The sequence below is a fragment of the Lynx canadensis genome, chromosome D3 (genome assembly GCF_007474595.2).
Source record: "Lynx canadensis isolate LIC74 chromosome D3, mLynCan4.pri.v2, whole genome shotgun sequence".
In the NCBI taxonomy this organism is placed as follows: Eukaryota; Metazoa; Chordata; class Mammalia; order Carnivora; family Felidae; genus Lynx; species Lynx canadensis.
In genome coordinates, this window is record NC_044314.2 from 17,257,210 (window position 1) to 17,276,402 (window position 19,193).

At 42.5% G+C, this 19,193-nt stretch overlaps 1 long non-coding RNA gene across 1 annotated transcript; it reads right to left on the reverse strand.

Moving 5' to 3' along the window:
• Positions 1 to 13,483: 13,483 nt before the first annotated feature.
• LOC115498783 lies at positions 13,484 to 15,139 on the reverse strand. Its single transcript, XR_003963950.1, has 2 exons — positions 14,889 to 15,139; positions 13,484 to 14,060 (listed from the first exon to the last, which is right to left on the reverse strand). It is a non-coding gene; the product is annotated as an uncharacterized LOC115498783 (long non-coding RNA).
• Between the last annotated feature and the right edge of the window lie 4,054 nt (positions 15,140 to 19,193).

Genomic DNA, 19,193 nt, shown 5'->3' on the forward strand with positions numbered 1-19,193 from the left:
ACAATCCCATTCTAGAGATTTCCATATTCCAAAAAGTCCCCTCATGTCAATTTGCACGAAAGCCTCCTCCCACCCCCAGACTTAGAAAACCACTGATATATTTTCTGTGTCTATACATTTGCTTTTTTTTTTTTTTTTACATTTCATAGAAATGGAATAATTCAATATGTAGTTCTTTGTGTTTCGCTTCTTTTACTTAGCATAATGGTGAGTTTCTCCTAAGTTGTAGCATCTCGCAGTTGTCCTTTCTTTTTTATTGTTGAATAGTATTCTACTGTATGAATGGATATACCATAATTTGTCTTATCCATTCACTGGTTGACAGCCACTTGGCTTGTTTCTAGTTTTTAGAACACAGGATTTTGTTGGGATGTGTGTTTTTATTTCTTACAGGTAGATTCCCAGGTGTGAAATCACTGGGTTGTATGGTAAAGATATGCTTAATGTTTTAAGAGATTATCGAAGTGTATCCTAAACTGGCTGTGCCATTTTACATTCCCATCAACACTGAACGAGGGTTCCAGTTTTTTCCCATCCTCATGGACACTTGGTATTGTCTCTTTTATTATAGCCATCATCCTGGGTGCATAATGGTATCTTGTTGTGGTCTTTATTTGTATTTCCTTAATGACTAATGCTGTTGAACATCCTTTCATGTGCTTATGAGCCATTTGTATATTTTCTTTGGTGAAATGTCTATTCAAGTCTTTTGCTATTTAATTGGGTCATTTGTTGTTCTATTGTTGAATTTTAAGAGAAATATATATTCCTCCCCACCCCGCCCCGGATATGAGTCCCTTATGAGATATATGGTTTGCAAATACTTTCTCCTAGTATGTGATATGTAATGAAGTCTTTTGAAGCAAAAGAGTTTTTAATTTTGATGGAATTCACTTTGCTAATTTTTACTTTTATGGATCATGCTTAATGGAAAGGACAACTGATATAAGAACTCTTTGCATAACCCAAAGTCACAATTTTCTCCTGTGTTTTCTTCCAGAAGTCTATGATCGTAGCACTTACTTACATTTAGGTCCGTGATCCATTTTGAGTTAAATTTTTGTGTATGGTATGACGTAAGTTTCAAAGTTCAGATTTTTTGCATATGGATACCCAATGGTCCCAGCACCATTTATCGAAAACACCATTCTTTCCTTTGTTGAACCGTCTTGGTACCTTTGCCAAAAATCCGTAGACATAAATGTAAGGTTTCTTTCTGGCTTCTCATTTCTGCTACATCTATATTGATAATCCGTCTATGTGACAGTGTGCCAGCATTACACTGTTTTGATTATCGTAGCTTCTTAGGAAGTTCTAAAATCAGACAGTAGAAGTTCTCCAACCGTTGCTCTTTTTGAAAATTATTTTGGCTCTTCAAATTCCGTTGAATGTCCGTATAAATTTTAGGATCAGTTTGTCAATTTCCACAAAAATCCTTCTGGGATTTTAATAGGGCTTGTGTTGAACACACAGATCAATTTGGGGAGAATTGCAACTTTGACAATACTGAGTCTTCCAATCCGTAAATGTGGAATGTCTCTCCATTTATTTAGTCTTTAATTTTTCAAGTGTTTACGGTTTTCAGTATAGAAATCTTTTTATTTCTAAGTATCTTGTTCTCATTGATACTATTGTGGATGGAATCGTTTTCTTAATTTTATTTCTGAATTGTCGTTAGTATACAGAAATACAGCCGATGTTTGTGTATTGATTTAGATCTTGTGACTTTGCCATCCGTTTTATTTTATTTTTTATTTTTTTCACCTTTATTTTATTTTTTTATTTTTTTAAATTTACATCCAAATTAGTTAGCATCGAGTGCAACAATGATTTCAGGAGCAGATTCCTTAGTGCCCCTTCCCCATTTAGCCCATTCCCCCTCCCACAACCCCTCCAGTAACCCTCAGTTTGTTCTCCATATTTATGAGTCTCTTCTGTTTTGTCCCCCTCCCTGTTTTTATATTCTTTTTGTTTCCCTTCCCTTATGTTCATCTGTTTTGTCTCTTAAAGTCCTCATATGAGTGAAGTCATATGATATTTGTCTTTCTCTGACTAATTTCACTTAGCATAATCCCCTCCAGTTCTACCCACGTAGTTGCAAATGGCAAGATTTCATTCTTTTTGATTGCCGAGTAATACTCCATTGTATATATATACCACATCTTCTTTATCCATTCATCCATCGATGGACATTCGGGCTCTTTCCATACTTTGGCTATTGTCGATGGTGCTGCTATAAACATGGGGATGCATGTGTCCCTTCAAAACAGCACACCTGTATCCCGTGGATAAATGCCTAGTAGTGCAATTGCTGGGTCGTTGGGTAGTTCTATTTTTAGTTTTTTGAGGAACCTCCATACTCTTTTCCAGAGTGGCTGCACCAGCTTGCCTTCCCACCAACAATGCAAAACAGATCCTCTCTCTCCGCATCCTCGCCAATATCTGTTGTTGCCTGAGTTGTTAATGTTAGCCATTCTGACAGGTGTGAGGTGGTATCTCATTGTGGTTTTGATTTCTATTTCCCTGATGATGAGTGAGGTTGAGCATTTTTTCATGTGTCGGTTGGCCATCTGGAAGTCTTCTTTGGAGAAGTGTCTATTCATGTCTTCTGCCCATTTATTCACTGGATAGTTTGTTTTTTGGGTGTTGAGTTTGATAAGCTCTTTATAGATTTTGGATACTAACCCTTTATCTGATATGTCATTTGCAAATATCTTCTCCCATTCTGTTGGTTGCCTTTTAGTTTTGCTGATTGTTTCCTTCGCCGTGCAGAAGCTTTTTATTTTGATGAGGTCCCAATAGTTCATTTTTTCTTTTGTTTCCCTTGCCTCTGGAGACGTGTTGAGTAAGAAATTGCTGCGGGCAAGATCAAAGAGGTTTTTGCCTGCTTTCTCCTTCAGGATTTTGATGGCTTCCTGTCTTACATTGAGGTCTTTCACCCGCTTTGAGTTTATTTTTGTGTCTGGTGTAAGCAAGTGGTCCAAGTTCATTCTTCTGCATGTCGCTGTCCAGTGTTCCCAGCACCACTTGCTGAAGAGACTGTCTTGATTCCATTGGATATTCTTTCCTGCTTTGTCAAAGATTAGCTGGCACTACCCGTGTTATTAGTTGCAGTGGGTTGTCTGTTGAATCCTTGGGATTTACTACATATAGGATCTTGTCATCTATGAATGAAGGTAGTTTTACTTCTTTTTTTCCAATACGATGCTTTAATGCTATTTCTTTATTGCCCTGCCTAGAACCTCTTGTACATTGTTGAATAGATATAGCAAGAGTCATGTCCTTGCTTCCGCCTGATATTAGGGAAATAATAATAATAATAATAATAGCAATTCTGTCACCATTAAGTAAAACTGTGGGTTATTTGTTTTGTTTTGTAGATGCCCTTTATTCCTAACTTCTGGGAGTTTTTATCATGAATGGATATTATGTTTTATCAGATTTTTTTTCCTGCTTCTATTGAGATAATCATGTGGTTTGGTCTTCTATGCTATTAACAGTGTTTTACATTGATTCACTTTCAGGTGTGAAACCATCCTTGCATTAGTAGGATAAATCCCTGTTGGTCATGGTATATAATCCTTTTCATATGTTGCTCATTTCAGTTGGTAGTATTTTGTCAAGGGTTTTTGCATTTATGTTTTTGAAAGAGGTTGGTCTTTGGTTTTATTTTCTTGTGATATCTTTGGCTGTTTTTGGTATCAGGGTAATACTGGGGACACTCAGAGAGTTTCTACTGACTGCTTTTTTCCTTGTGTAAGAATACACTGTCTTATTTCTTTGCATGTTTCATATTTTTTGGTTAAAAACTTGAAACTTTAGATAATATATTGTGGTAACTGAATTCTAACCATTCTCCCCCACACAAGTTGTTGCTGCTGCTTGGTTATTTGTTTGTTAGGTTAGTAACCTGCCTGAGATAAATCTGTGAAATCTGTCTCCTCCAAAGTATGTGGACACAGATATTTCTACTCACTTTTCTTTAGATTTAAAAAAAAAATGTTGAGAGAGCACAAGCAGGGGAGGGGCAGAGAGAAGGGGACAGAGAATCCGAAGCAGGCTACATGCGGACAATGTGCCCAATGTGGGGCTTGAACCCATGAACCTTGAGACCATGACCTGAGTCAAAGTTGGACGCTTAACTAACTGAGCTCTCCAGGCACCCCTCTTTAAATTTTTGTAAAGCTTGGCTTCCTAGGGGGTCACTCCTGTGTCTGCAGAGCCTCAAGTCGGCTAATGATTAGACAGAGGTGTACTCAAATACCTTGAGCCAATAAAACTTCCATCCTCTATCAATGTATCTGTGTGTGGGTAGGGGAACACATTCAAGTTTTGGCCATGTTTGAGTCTACCCTGATGCTTACTTTCTGCTGGGTCCTTCTGTGTCTCCTCTGTGCAGTCTGGGAATGTGTGAGTGAATAGTTGGGTCCTCTCTGGTCTCCATTGCACATGCCTGCTACCTCAACCAGACAGATGCTTGCCCTAACCCCAATCCCATTCTCGAACTGGTAGAGCTGTTGGTCTTCTCCACTCATCCTCTACCAAGAGCATTGCTAATGCTGCTTGGCACAGGTGTTTTCCACTGCTCTAAATCCAGGGAGTCCCCTTTGACCATGGCGGAGACAATGCCAGTGCTCACAGCCTGCCTTAGCATAACCTCCATGACGTTGGAGCTGGATGGGGGAATGGGAGCCAGTTCAGGCAAGAATGCCTTAGAGACTCATTGTTAGCACCCCAAATTCAGAAGTTTTTCAATCATAAATGCTTTTTTTTTTTAATCTTTTTTTTTTTCAACGTTTATTTATTTTTGGGACAGAGAGAGACAGAGCATGAACGGGGGAGGGGCAGAGAGAGAGGGAGACACAGAATCGGAAACAGGCTCCAGGCTCTGAGCCATCAGCCCAGAGCCCGACGCGGGGCTCGAACTCCCAGACCGCGACATCGTGACCTGGCTGAAGTCGGACGCTTAACCGACTGCGCCACCCAGGCGCCCCATAAATGCTTTTTAAATTGTTGCATGCCTTTGGTTGACATCTAGAGTACTAAAATGGCTGCTTGTCTGTATTAGCCCCCTTCCTTCCCTTCCCTTCCCTTCCCTTCCCTTCCCTTCCCTTCCCTTCCCTTCCCTTCTCTTCCTTTCCCTTCCCTTCCTTTCTCCCTCCCTCCCTTACTTCCCTCCTTTCTTTCTTCCTTTCTTTCATCCATATTTATAGTTGCTTTCAGGAAAGAAGATTTTCCAGCCTCTTTATTCAGTCACAGTTAAAAATCTAAACTCCTGGGGCACCTGGGTGACTCAGTCAGTTAAGCGTCCAACTCTCATTCTCGGCTCAGGTCGTGATCTCATGGTTTGTGAGATCAAGCCCTGGATTGGGCTCTGAGCTAACAGATGGAGCCTGCCTGGGATTCTCTCTCACCTTCTCTCTCTGCTCCTCCTCTGCTTGTGGGTGGGCGCGCTCTCAAAATAAATAAACTTAAAAAAGTCTTAACTCCCATTTCATTCTATTTTTAGTGGGGGGTGGGGCAGGGGGTGGGGGATGGGGAGTGGATCTAGAATCTTCAAACCCAAATCGTCTCTGTATCAATCTCTTAGTTCCAAAGGGTGGAAGCTCCTAAAGCGTCAAGGAAACTGAGAATCTCAGAGATCTGGGTTAAGGAAAAAGACACAAACTGATCCAGGACAGATGAAGTGATATGAAAGAGGGAGAAGGGCTTGATTCAAACCCAGCTTTACTCATAGCAGCATGGGATAGTGGATAAGTGCACGGAGGTATGGAGGCTTTGCAAGCCAAGGAAGAAACCATAGGAGAAAGATAGTTTTCTTTTTTGTTATGGCTTGAAAAATAACAAAACTTGTCATTTCTAAGCGTGCAGTTCAGTCGTGTTGAGTATATTCACATTGCTGTGAAACAGAACTCCAGAACTTTTGCATCTTGCAAAACTGAAACTCAGAACTCATTAAACAACAATTCCTCCTTTCCTCCTCGCCTGGAGATGGTTTTTAGCAAGTAAACATTCATAACTTCTGTACGTCAGAACTTCCCACAGAAAAGGGCAAATCACAAATTGGAAGGCAGAGCCTGTTTGCAGCAAATTACATATGAAATGCTTTTACGTGTGTCAAAGGAAAATACTCAAATAGCAACGTTGACCAAAAACAATTGAAGAGACAATTCATGAAAGAAAAAGGGCCAGTGAACTTATGAAATCATATTTAGCCTCATTAGCAATCAAGGAAATGTACATTAAAATATCAGTTTCGCGTCTTAGATTGGCCAGACATTTTCAGTGATGTGCTTAGTGTCGTGAGTTGCTCCCTCAGGGAGGTGGGTGGGCTCATACCGGCCAGGGAAAATGCAATACTTTTTTTTGGTGATATGTTTCGAAACCTTACAATATTCATAACTTTTCACCCACTAATGTCGCTTTCTGAATGTGTAAGTATGCAGAAAGGAAAAATAAAACAGATAGAAGGAAATGTGCCAGAATGGTGGCTCTCTCTGGGTAGTGGGCGATTTCAAAATCAAAATATTAAAGATTTTCAGTATCGAGTGTGTAATGTTCAGTCATGAGTTTGTATTGCTCTTATGATTAGAGGTAAAAAGACTTAAAAAGGAAACGTGCGTAAAATACTTAGTACAAATAGCACACACAAATATTTTTTAAATTTAAATTTCCATACACTGTTCAACTCATTAATTTTACTAAATAATTATTTGTGAAATTGGGCCTTGGGCTTAGCATACAAATTTATGAAAATTGGAATTTTGCCCCTATTCTCAGAGTTGCAATGCTTTTTTAATGGCTGTTTTAAAAATGAAACTAAAATAAACTGTGCCAGAATTATCTTGGAAGTTAAAGTCTGGAGATATATATGTATATAATATATATATATTATATATACATTATATATATATAATTATATATATGTATATGTGTATATACATACATATTATATATGTATATATACATATACATATTATATATATGTATACATATACATATTATATATATGTATACATATACATATTATATATATGTATACATATACATATATATGTATATTATATATATGTATACATGTACATATTATATATAATATATATATACATATTATACATATATAATGTATATATACATACATATATTTTTTTGCAGATACTTAGACTTTCATATTTAGTTAAATTGAATTTTAACCTAGTTTTGATACTTGTGGTTTTAGGAAGCTGAAATATGGTATTTTGTTGTTGTTGTTATTTTACTTTGAGAGAGAGAGTGGGGGAGTAGGGACTGGGGGAGAGTGGCGGGGGGGGGGAGAGAGAGAGAGAGAGAATCTTAAGCCGGCTCCACACTCAGCACAGAGCCTGGCACGGGGTTCTATCCCACGACCCTGGGATCATGGTGAAATCAACCATGGGACCTTAGGTGAAATTAAGAGTCGGACACTCAACTGAGTGAGTGACACTCGGACTGAGCCATCCAGGCACCCCTGAAATCTGGTACTTTGGGAATTTGATGGATTAAATACTTCTGTAAGGTGTTCTGGGAACCTAATCCCCGTTTAGAATTTGATACTCCAGGGGAAAATGAATGGAACTTCCAAACAACATTCATATGTTTGGAAAAAACCCTCTTGGATATATGAACTCTGATAAAATTGCATTTTATTTAAATGTTTATTCATTTTGAGAGAGAGAGAGAGAGAGAGAGCATGTGCAGGGGAGGGACAGAGAGAGGAGGAACAGAGAATCCTAAGTAGGCTCTTCTCTGTCAGACGTGGGGCTCAAACTCACCAACCATGAGATCATGGCCTGAGCTGAAATCAAGAGTCGGAGGCTGAACCAACTGAGCCACCCAGGTGCCCTGATAAAACTGCATTTAAAAAATTATTTTGTACATATTTTTGAACTTCAAATCTCACGAAGAATTTTATAGAAATCTGCTAAACTGGGATGAAAAACGCCGTGAGAGAACACAGTCCTATTTGCATTGATATTTGTTGCCACTGTACCGAAGGGATCCAAACGCCTGTTGAGTTGGCCTACCTGCCTGGCAGCTCGGGGAACTGGATGAAGGCTGCAAGGTTGGATGTGGGTCGTGTCCCCCAAGCAAGATACCGCACTCAGTGTGCAAAGTATGGGAACCCCTGAGCCCAGGGCAGGGAGGGACTGTTGAGAGAGAGGGAACCTGAGCTGATGCTCTCAGTAGTGGGGCACTCTCCCCAAACGCTGACTGTGCCCTGAAGCCTGAGTGGCTGCCTCAGCTCCAGCTTGGCCCGAGGACCCTGGCAGAAAATCTGATCTGACCTGACATGTGATTGGTACCAAGCCTCGGCCAAGAATGTGCTCTCCTGGAAAGGGCATTCATCACTCCTCCCATTAGACTTGAACATTTGAGGGCCTTCTGTGCCAGGAAGGATAAAATGAACAGATAAACTCCTCACGTACCAATCCAAGCCCGATTGATGGGACTGTAGAGTAGCTCGAGGACCTAATGAATTGGCTTTAAATATGCAGATTCTTTGGGAACTGACTAGATCCCAGTCCCCAGCAAGCCTAGAGTGGCCGGTGAATTGTGAGGCATCCATTCGTTTGAGAAGCCAGGAAAATAACAAAGCCCTGAAGGCCTTTAGGAGAAGCAGTTAAAAGACATCTCATAAAAAATACGTTTTCAACTCTGCTCTTCGGTTGGAAAATCCCCTTACGAAGGGAAGTTTCTGTTTTTCTTCCTATAGCTTCAGAAAAAGAGATGGTTTACACATATTTTCTTATGTGCCGTGCTACTTTACCTGGAATAACGCTAAATATTTTTAGGTCTTCATTTTTAATCACAAAGTCATGTACTTTTTGATGCTATTGAAGGGGCCCAAATATATGCCCTCCTGTTTCTTTTTCTCTTCAACACCTTAAACCTTCCATCCTCTCCTTTGAATAATCACCGAAAATTCAGAACAGTGTCCTGGCCTAATTGAGTTTAATCCCAAGGTCTGTTTCTGATTGTCTTCTATTCTTGCTCCCCAAACCTCAGATTAAAACAGAAATTCTGTGGCTGCAGGCAAATAAGATGAACAGTAGGACACATATAGGCAAACCCATTATATATTAAAATATATATATTTATTATACACTATATAAAATATGTTATTTATATTTTCATCCTCTGTTCCTTGAGTTTATTTTGCTAGGAGATGAATGGTAGGCATTGAGGAGTCCACCTTTCAGACTGTTTGCCAGGAACAAGATTAAATTTCATAATGAGTGTCAACTTTTCCATTTAAAAGCTCCCAAGCAACAGTTCTCTCATGACCGTCTATGTCTGTCTGCTGCACTGGGATTTGGTTCCCTTTCGTCTTTACCGTATCCTGCTGCTGTATGGGAACTTTGATTTATTTTTTATCCTCATGCCTTCCTCTATCTGCTCTCTCAACTTCATGTTCTCTCCCTTTATTTGGAAAGATCCTCTGTGAAGCGAATCCACCTTTAAAGAAAACCAACCAAACCTACAGTCACCAAGGGTTGGTAATTTCTGCATTTGGTTGCAAGTCATTATTTTAGAGTCTCTCAGCTTTCAACATTTTTCTTCTCATATGAAGATAATACTGAGAAACAGAACACATCAACCAACCGTATGCCTCTTGATGTTTAATAATTTTAGATGATGAATCTTGTGAAACATTTCATTCCATCCAGGTAGAATGATGCACCGTTTGGTTTTGACGGTTATACTGCCCACTACAGAGGGAATATGTCTAGGTATGTCCCTTTCAAGGTCACCCACTCGGCGCTGCTAATTTTAGCCGTCTCAGTGAGCGTCCCTAAGAAGTTTCTTTCCAAGCTGTCAGTTTCCAGGTGTGGCACATGAAAATACTTTCCCAGAGAGGCAAAGCAGTGACAGAATAATGCTTCTGGATTTTTTTAAATCTTCCGTCTTGGATTTGGACAAAATTCAGGAAAAGAAATGGCCACGCTACAGATTCTACTTTGGTATGTAACAGGAACGATTCTCAACAGTTTGGAAGGATTTATGGTATCTCTTCTACGGTTTTCTTCTGGTGTTCCTCTAATTCTCTTCTTACTACTATAATCAAAATAGGAAGGGAGAGAGAGAGAGAGAGTGTGTGTGTGTGTGTGTGTGAGAGAGAGAGAGAGAGAGAGAGAGAGAGAGAGAGAGGCGGGGGAGGACTGCTGTGGGAGGAGGGGGAGGAGGGTGGATCCTGCCTGTGGCTTCTGCGTTTTTCAGAGAACTTCAGACGACTGCAGTACTCGTTCTAAACAAACAACACAATGCCTCTTCTTTTCACCTTGGCTCCACCCCCTCCGCCCCGTCCGTCCACGGGTTTCCTATGTGTACTTCAAATGCCTGCTAATCTTGCTATGAGAGCTGCTGGTGTTACTCTCAAAAGACTTTATCCGGCAGCAAGATCCTGCCTTTTTAAGAGGCAAGCCACTAACCCTGAGGTCCTGCACAATCTTGCAGAACGCTGCTTGGTGTCCCGAGCCTCTGGGACAGCTCGTCTGGGTTTCATCAGCTCACTGGGGCTGCATTTCACCAGGCCCCTTTGCCAGGGCCTCCCCGGTGGCGTCAACAAGGGTCACACCTCCTGCAGAAACAGCCCTCAAGTTTCATCACAGTGATGCTAAAAAATATTCTCCAGCTTCAGCAATGACCTAGTTCATTCAAGGGCAGGGGGAAAAAAAAGTCTTCTTCCAGAACTTCCCTGGGCACGGAATTTTCCCTCTTAGGAAGATAGGAGCTTTCCTGGAAACAGACCCTACTGTGCTTTGACCCGAACATCGAAAAGACCCTGAACCCCGTAACTCCTCCGAATCTCCCCAGTCCCAGGAGCAGGGACACCCAATCAATGCCTCCCACACAGCCTGGGGAGCCCACAGCCGAGCCAGCCCTCCTAACACGTCTCTTGGACAAAAAGTATTGAAAAGTAAGTATCTGGACTTTGGATTTTACATGAAGAATGGCTGTGCTTTAAATAAGTAGTCGTTGGCATTTTCTGCAATACGGAACAAAGCAGGTGGTTTCCTTACTTAATACAACAGGAGGAAACACGTCGGGGATGTATGGCATATTTGGCTAGCCAGGGTTTTAAAGTGGCCAAATTATCGTCTGTAGTTTAGATCCATTCAAACCCTTTTGTAGAAATGATTATTTTTTACGCCCGTTTATTGTGGCCTGATAGCAATTGAAGTAGATTCTTTTACATCCTGGCTATCTCGACAATTAGAAAAATCAGACACACAGGATGATTCAAAGGAGTGGTCCGCCAAGGCTGTGCAAAGTAACATGAAAACCTGAGGTAATTACCCAGATGACTCAGGCCCCAGATCCTTCAGCCTGAAATATTTGAGCATTTTAGTCAGAAGTTATGTGTTTTGCTTGGACGGTATGAATGATTGAAAATCCCTACCTTCTGGGTAGACACAGCAGTATCTCGTCTGGCAAATGGCTGAAAAGCTATCAGGCATTTCAAAATGGCTGATGCAGACATTCACCGAATCATTCAAGAGATCTGCTTTCCTTTCCCTTTTCTTTTTCAAAATTGTGGTAAAAACACCTAACATGAGATCTACCCTCTCAATCAATTTTATTTTATATATATATATATATATATATACACACACATATATATGTATACACATATACAAGTACATATACATATGTATATACATATATATATAATTTATCGTCAGATTGGTTTCCATACAACACCCAGTGCTCAATGAATTTTAAAGTGTAGAGTACCGTATTTTTAACTATCGGCATGATGTTGTACTTGTTAAATAGATTCCTTAAAAATGTAAGGCAAAAGTCAATCAAAAAAAAAAAGCCATCGATAAAATGGAACCACTGTTACGTTACATTTTGGTGAACACATCTAAACTTTAAAACCACTGATTAAGGGTGTCAGTTACAGACATCTGGCACTCATTTAAAAATAGATAAAAGCAAGAACAGCATTTAGTGCTGCTTCTGCTCTGCTATTTCCCTGCCCCAACCTTTTCCTTAAGTGAAGGTATCCTTCATTTTTGAAGCTTAACTAACCAGGAATGGTAAGAGAGGTTTTTTTTTTTTTTTTTTAAATAGCATCCTAGCTAAGGGTAAATTGCATGAGCTTCACTGCTGTGAGGCTTTGGAGCCCAAATCCAGGATGTTGTGAGTGACCTTCTGAATCAACAGGTTGACAAACCCTGTATCAACAAGCACTGATGATCAATAACCACGTTCAGATCTTGGAAGTCAGGATTTCAAACAAACCGAAGCAAGTCTGCTGCCGACTGACACTGGCCCCTTGAAGTTTCTGCAAAAAACTCAATCGCAATTTGGGGAAGACTCTTAGGTAGGGTGGAATTCATGCTTTTGTCAGCTGCAACCTGCCCCCTTCCCCCGCCCCAATCTAATTCATGTTTTAGCACCCCATGCACACCTACAGCATGGACATCAGCCTGCGTTAGAAGGGCACAGCCAAACTGCTAATCTGGGCGGAGGAGTCAGATTTCCAATCAAATCCTGACTTTAGCACAGTTTTTCAGCCTGTCTGAACTCCAAGGTTCTCATCTGTAAGACGAAGGTACCAACATCCACTTTGACAGGAATGATGGGGATCACATGTAAATACACCTAGGGTATCTGTCCTATCCTCGCTTCTCCCCAAAGGCCAGTTCTTCTCCTTGGTTAATTAAAAAGCTCCCCCTCCCTCTCTCTCTCTCTCTCTCTCTCAAACTTCTGAATGCTTTCATTATATAAACTATTAAAGTAGTGGAAGCTACATATTTTTGACATCAGTCCAATGATTATTTTTAGAAAATTTTTTAATGTTTATTTATGAGAGAGAGAGAGAGAGAGGGAGACACAGAATCCGAAGCCGGCTCCAGGCTCTGAGCTGTCAGCACAGAGCCCGACGCGGGGCTCGAACTCACACACCGCGAGATCATGACCTGAGCCGAAGTCAGACAGTCAAACGACTGAGCCATCCAGGCGCCCCTACTTTTTGTCTGAAAATAGTTGATGATGTATTTAGCATCTGAAAGGAGAGGGAGAGATTTATTAACGTCATCTGATACTTGTCAGTGTATACCAGTACCATATTTAAATATGAGTTTTCATATCCCATAGGAATGGGACGTAGAGGTAAATCGAGGCACACAAAGTGGTGTCTGTGCTAATTATGAAAATAAAGGCGCAAGTCCAGTTCTCCTCAAAGATTCTAGTGGGGCCTCGCATCAATTCCCTTTCTGCTTGGACAGAGCCATTGTGGAGTGAGGGGATGTGAGAACATTCTGAAACGGACTAGCCATGGGGGGCTGAGCAGAGACAGTAGCTGGGTAGGCATCTCAGGAGCCATGGCTGGAATTTCGTGGTCAAATTCATAATGACCAGGGTGCTTCCTTGTTCTGAAGTGAGGGTGAGTCAAGCACAGAGGGACGGAGCATTCCAGCATCAGAAGCAGGCCTTGTAGGACAGTTCCAAAGAATTTTATCAACATCTTTATTATTGCACCTGTCTTTCCTGAGCTATGCCACAGCTTTTGCCCGGGCATATCAGAGAGGCTTGATAAATTCTTTGCTTGGGTTACTCACAGGCTCGCAAGGAACCCTGTTATTCTGGGCTAAATTCTGCCAAAAAGGAAATCTAGAAATTCAGAAATATAAAGAAACTTGAGAGAAAGTAAGCATGACATCTTAGGGTTGGCAACAGGAAAGAATAAATACCCAACTTCCGTGAGAGAAGAGGGCATTCAAAAACGTTTAGAGCCCTCAATGAGGTTGCAGCCGAAATGCACCCTCCTGGCACTGACCAGGAGACTAGGGACATCAGGTTGAAGAGACGGACACCGGTTGAAGGAGATGTCAGTTCTGGAGAGTTCGTTGCTGAATCCATAGCACTCTACCCCTTCCACGGCCATCGCTTCCATGGCCGCTCCCAGCACATCTGGGATGCACGATTCACCTTCATCTTCACTTGGACTTTAGTCCTGCTCTTGGATCACCAGGCTCATTCGCTCCTCAGTCAGTAGTTTCAGATCTTCCTCTAGTCCAGTGGTTCTCAAACTTTAAAGTGCAACAGAATTGAGAGAGCTTGTTAAAACGCAGGCTACCGGGTCCCACCCCCAGAGTTTCTGATGCAGAAGGTCCCAAGAATTTGCATTTCTGACAATTTGCATTCTGACAGGTGATGCTGATAAACCGTTGTTTTAGGCATTTCTTTGGCCTGTAACTCCTAAGGAGAACCTGTTTGCACCGTTCTTTTCAATCACTAAACTTGCCTACTTCTCAAGAGGTGTGGGAGGCCCAGCCACAGCATGCTAGCGCTGGGGAGAACACAAAAGATAAACCCATGAGTTGTCTTGCAGGCAGACATCCCAGGGTGGAGTGTGTCTGTGGGGGATACCGAGTGTGGGCAGGACACACGGACCTGACTGGCCCATCATTTGGGTGGGTGCTGTTTTTTTTCCAGCGGAGGCTCTCAGGGCAGTCTTCAAGGACAAGCTAGCACGTGAGCTGGGGTTTGAAATCTGGTGGGCGGTGAGCATATGGACCAGATGGAAGGTGGTCTTTCTGTGTAAACAACAACAAAAAGCAAAACAAAACATGAAGGGCAGAAAGAGACAGGAGGGGACGGAGCTCAGAAATTCATTTGGTTATGCTAGGCGTCCCCGGAACTTTCTTGGCGAAGCATTCTTTGGTGAAGCCGTCTAATCTTAAATCCTTCCCTTCTGCCTGTCTGACACAGAGATCTGGAATGGAGGGCCCGTGGTAGGGATTTCAGGCACCATGGGCCAGGGAGGGGAAGGTATGGATGCTTCGGTAGGCTTTCTAGAAGGAACAATCAAAAATCAACTCAGACTCGCTTAAACAATAGCAACGGCGGGGACTTACTGCTCACACAACTGGAAAGTCCAGAGTTTGGTCAGGACCTTGGTGCCGGTTCTCCGCATTTCTGGACGCTCTGCTCTTCTCTGTGCTTTGGTTTCAACCTCAGGCTGCCTTCCCCACAGTCTCAAATGGTACTTAGCCTCCCCTGGGGTCGGTGTTCTTTTTCCTGTTTACAGGACAGCGAGGGACCTAAGCTTTGCACTGATTGGATCAGCCCTGAGCGACTTTCTAGAGGGAGCTGCGTGCTGATTGGCTTAGACTTAGGTTAACAGACCAATCACCGAGCAAGAGCGCTTGATGGCTTTGGACCAGTCAGAGCCCAGGAAGCAGGAAGGGCGAGAGCACTTCATCCCCGGGATTGAGTGATGGGAGAGGCGTGGGGGAATGCATCTAAGAGGACAAGGCAAATGGCCAGTTGGGGGCGGTACTCCTTCCCTCCAAGGCGCACTTTACTAAACACAATTAGATAATGGATGATAAAAAAAATATTCTTCAGAAATCAAGGCAAGTGGAGGCGAACCCACAAAGTTTTCTCCTAAGACCTTCTGACTGGCTGGGGGAAGGCTGGTGGATGATGATGGCCGAGGTGACCCTGGCACTCGGCCCAGCACCCTTTCCCTGTCCCAGGCAGGGAGGGCACGGAAGGGAAGATAACTTTTCCCAAGTGCTCCCCTATCTGCCTGAAATTCCACAGCCCCTGGTCCAATTTGAAATAGACATTCTTTCCAAAGAGGGACATGGGGGGCCTGGGAGAAAGCAGGGGACAAGAGGAGGAGGGCCCAGAGAGAGAGTTTCTTCAGCACACAGAACTCTGATGACACATGCCTGGATGGGACACAGCCTTCAGCCCACCGCATTTAACTTCAAACCAAAGTGACGTTAACCAGTTAATCCAAGGCTAATCCCCAGCAGTCAGTCTCATTAACTCCACTATCGTGCTCTGTATGTTGATAGCATCATGATCTTTGCTTTCTTCTCGGTCTTTCCCTTGAGGGAGGACAAGGATGAGCCTGGCAGAGGGATGTATCCTTTCAACATAGTAAACTGAAAATCAGAGGCAAGAATCATGGACTCTGCCACTAACAAGCTGGGTGACCTTGGAAAAGTCGCTTAAACTGCCTGTTTCAGGGGCACTTTTCAACTGTAAAATCAGGGAGGTACTCAACTCTCTCACATGTTTCATTTAACCTTGAGCCCTTCCCCGCCCCCCCTTAAAGAATTGGAAACCGTCACAGATTTTATTTTACTTATTTATTTCTAAATGTTTATTTATTTATTTTGAGAGAGAGAGAGAGAGCAGGGCAGAGAGAGGGAGACAGAGAATCCCAAGTGCTGACAGTGCAGAGCCTGACATGGGGCTTGAGCTCATGAGCTGTGAGATCATGACCTGAGCAGAAGTCAAGAGTTCCATGCTTAACCAACTGAGCGACCCAGCTGCCTCAAAACTGTCACGGATTTTAAATAGCGGAGGAGAGTACTACCAGTGGAAAGACTCTATTCTACCTTAAAAAAACAAAAACCGGAAAAAACAAACAAAAAACCTTCAAGCAACTCCCGAGAACAGAGCCAGAAGCAGCCACAGCCCATGTTCACGATAGATAGGTGCCAGGCACACTCTCAGGCACACAGAGTTACTCACAAGTAACACTGTAACAAGTGAGTAAGAGTTACTCACTTAAAAGTTAAGCTGCATTTGTTCATTAGGTAACTTATGTAAATTTAAAATATCCAAAAGGCTATGTAGAGACAATCACTGTCCTTAACAGCCCCCACCCACACTTCCTTAGATACTGGGGTCTCCTGGCCGCAACCCAGTTACCAGTTTCTTGTGTGTTTTTAGAATTATTATGTGTATAAATAAGCATATTAGAATATTCTTCTTGCTTATACAAGTGATAGCATACTCTATGCCCTCTTCTAGATTTTATTTTACCTAACGTGTCTTGAAGATTATTTCGTATCAATGCATACAGAACTGCCTTGTTTATTTTTCATGCCCACTGCTGTTCAAAAGAGAAAATTCCATTCTAAACTGTAACCATATTCTTACTGATGGCCGTTTTGGTTACTTCCAATCTCTTGCTGTCACAAGTAACGAATGCTGCAGTGAACACAGTATGTGCTTATGAAATGTTTGTCTCCTCCATGCCTCTCTTTTAAAAGTTAACTTTATGGGGGCGCCTGGGTGGCTTAGTCAGTTAAGCATCCGGCTTCAATTCAGGTCATGATCTCACAGTCCGTGAGTTCGCGCCCCGCGTCAGGCTCTGTGCTGACAGCTCAGAGCCTGGAGCCTGCTTCAGATTCTGTGTCTCCCTCTCTCTCTGCCCCTCTTCTGCTCACACTCTCTGTCTCTCTGTCTCTCAATAATAAATAAATGTTGAAGAAAAAAAATTAAAAATTAACTTTATGGAGGCACATATTGCATGTTGTATAATTCACCTTTTCTAAGTGTTCGATTCAGTGATTTTTCGTAAATGTATCAAGTTGTACAACGATCGCCATAGATCAGTTTTAGAACGTTTTCATCGCCCCAAAAAGATCCCTCATGCACATTTATGGTTGATTCACATTTTCCCCGCTGCCTCAGTCTCCAGCAACCACCTACTTTTGGTCTCTATAGCTTCTTTGGGACATCTCATATAACTGGAACCATACAACGTGTGGTCTCACATGTCTGGCTTCTCTCACTGGAATGTTTCTGAGGTTCATCTATATCGTACCACGTATCCACGCTTGCTCCTTTGTATTGTTCCACCGTATTCTACGGTATGGCTATACCACATTGTCTCTGTAGGCACTAGTTGGACGTTTAGGTTATTTCCAATGGACACTTAGGTTATTTCCAACTTTAGGTTATTATGAATAATCCTGTTAAGAACATTTGTGTGCAAGTCTTTGTGCAGACACGTGTTTTCATTTCTCTTGGGGAGACACCCGGGAATGGACCTTCTGGGGCTCTTGGTAAATTCATGTTTAACTTTTCCAGAAACTGCCAAACTGTCTTCCAAAGTGTCCATAGCCATGCTTGACGGTTTTCTCCATATCCGGGCCCACACTTGGCTGCCTGTTTTATTATAGTCATTCCAGTGGCTGTGAAAGGCTATCTCATTATGGTTTTAATCTGAATTTCCATAATGACTAAGCATCTTTTCACGGGCTTATTTTTTGCCCCTGTTTTTTTTTTTTTTCTCACACATAACCCTAAAATCACACCCAAGTAAGAACACAGTGCTTGAGTTCCAGCAGCCATGTCACTTGCAGGCAGTGAGGAATGAAGTGTGTTACGTCAACGCTTTAAGGTGACCTTAAGCTTCCAGGTCATTATCTGTGAAATGGGAAAGAACACCAGCGCTGATAGCTTTGCTGTAAGGATTAAATGTGACAATGTCTCTGAAGTGTCCAGCCTGGGGGCTGATACACAGAAGGGACCCAAAACATATTCATTGTCTTTCTCCCTGCCTGGCTTGCCCCCTCCCCACCCACCTCCCCCAAATTCCCAGAATGCATCTTTGGGCTGCGTACTCTGCCCTAACTACCACGGGCCAGTCGGCGCGGCACCCAGATCTGTAGTAACTCAGACGGCAAATGCGGGAACCCAGTTGCCATTGGATTAGGCTGGGTGATCGGAACTAATCCCTCCTGTCCCCCGTGAGAACTCACTGTGACAGCTGGCTTTCCTGCTGGCTCCCAAGGCACCGGTTACCCATTATCTGCGTGTGGGCTGTGAGCGCCTCCCTGACCCCTTGGCAACAGCCTTCCTGTGGACAGCAGCCACACCACCGGCTATCTGTATGGGGCAGATTAGCCAAAATAAAACTTGGCGTCAGTCAAGGGGTTTAAACACTCAAAGCACTCTCCCGTAACCTCTTGCCTGGTTCTCTACTTTGAGAGGAAGGTATTTCGGTAATTTTACTGATGTTACTGATAGCAGCTAACACTTGTAGAGTTCTTACTATGCCATTTAGAGGAGCTTTATCCGTAGTCCCTTAATTTTCCTACCAACGAAATGAAGTAGAGACTGCTCTCATCCTAGTTTTACGGATGAAGGAACTTAGAGCAGAAGTAAGCTAGTAAGCGGCAGGGCTCAGATTTGAACCCAGGAACCCGGTCCTTCATCGCCACATCCTTCTACTCTTCTGTGAGGGGCCCTGCCCATTTTGGAGTATCTATCAAAACGTAACATGTGAATGTTCTTTTATCCAGCAGTTCCATTTCTTGGTATTTAGTCTCGACAACCGCCGAGGTGCCCAAGGAAGCATTTAGCAGGGTGAAGTTTCTTTGGGACACACTTGGAAGTCTAAAAAACTC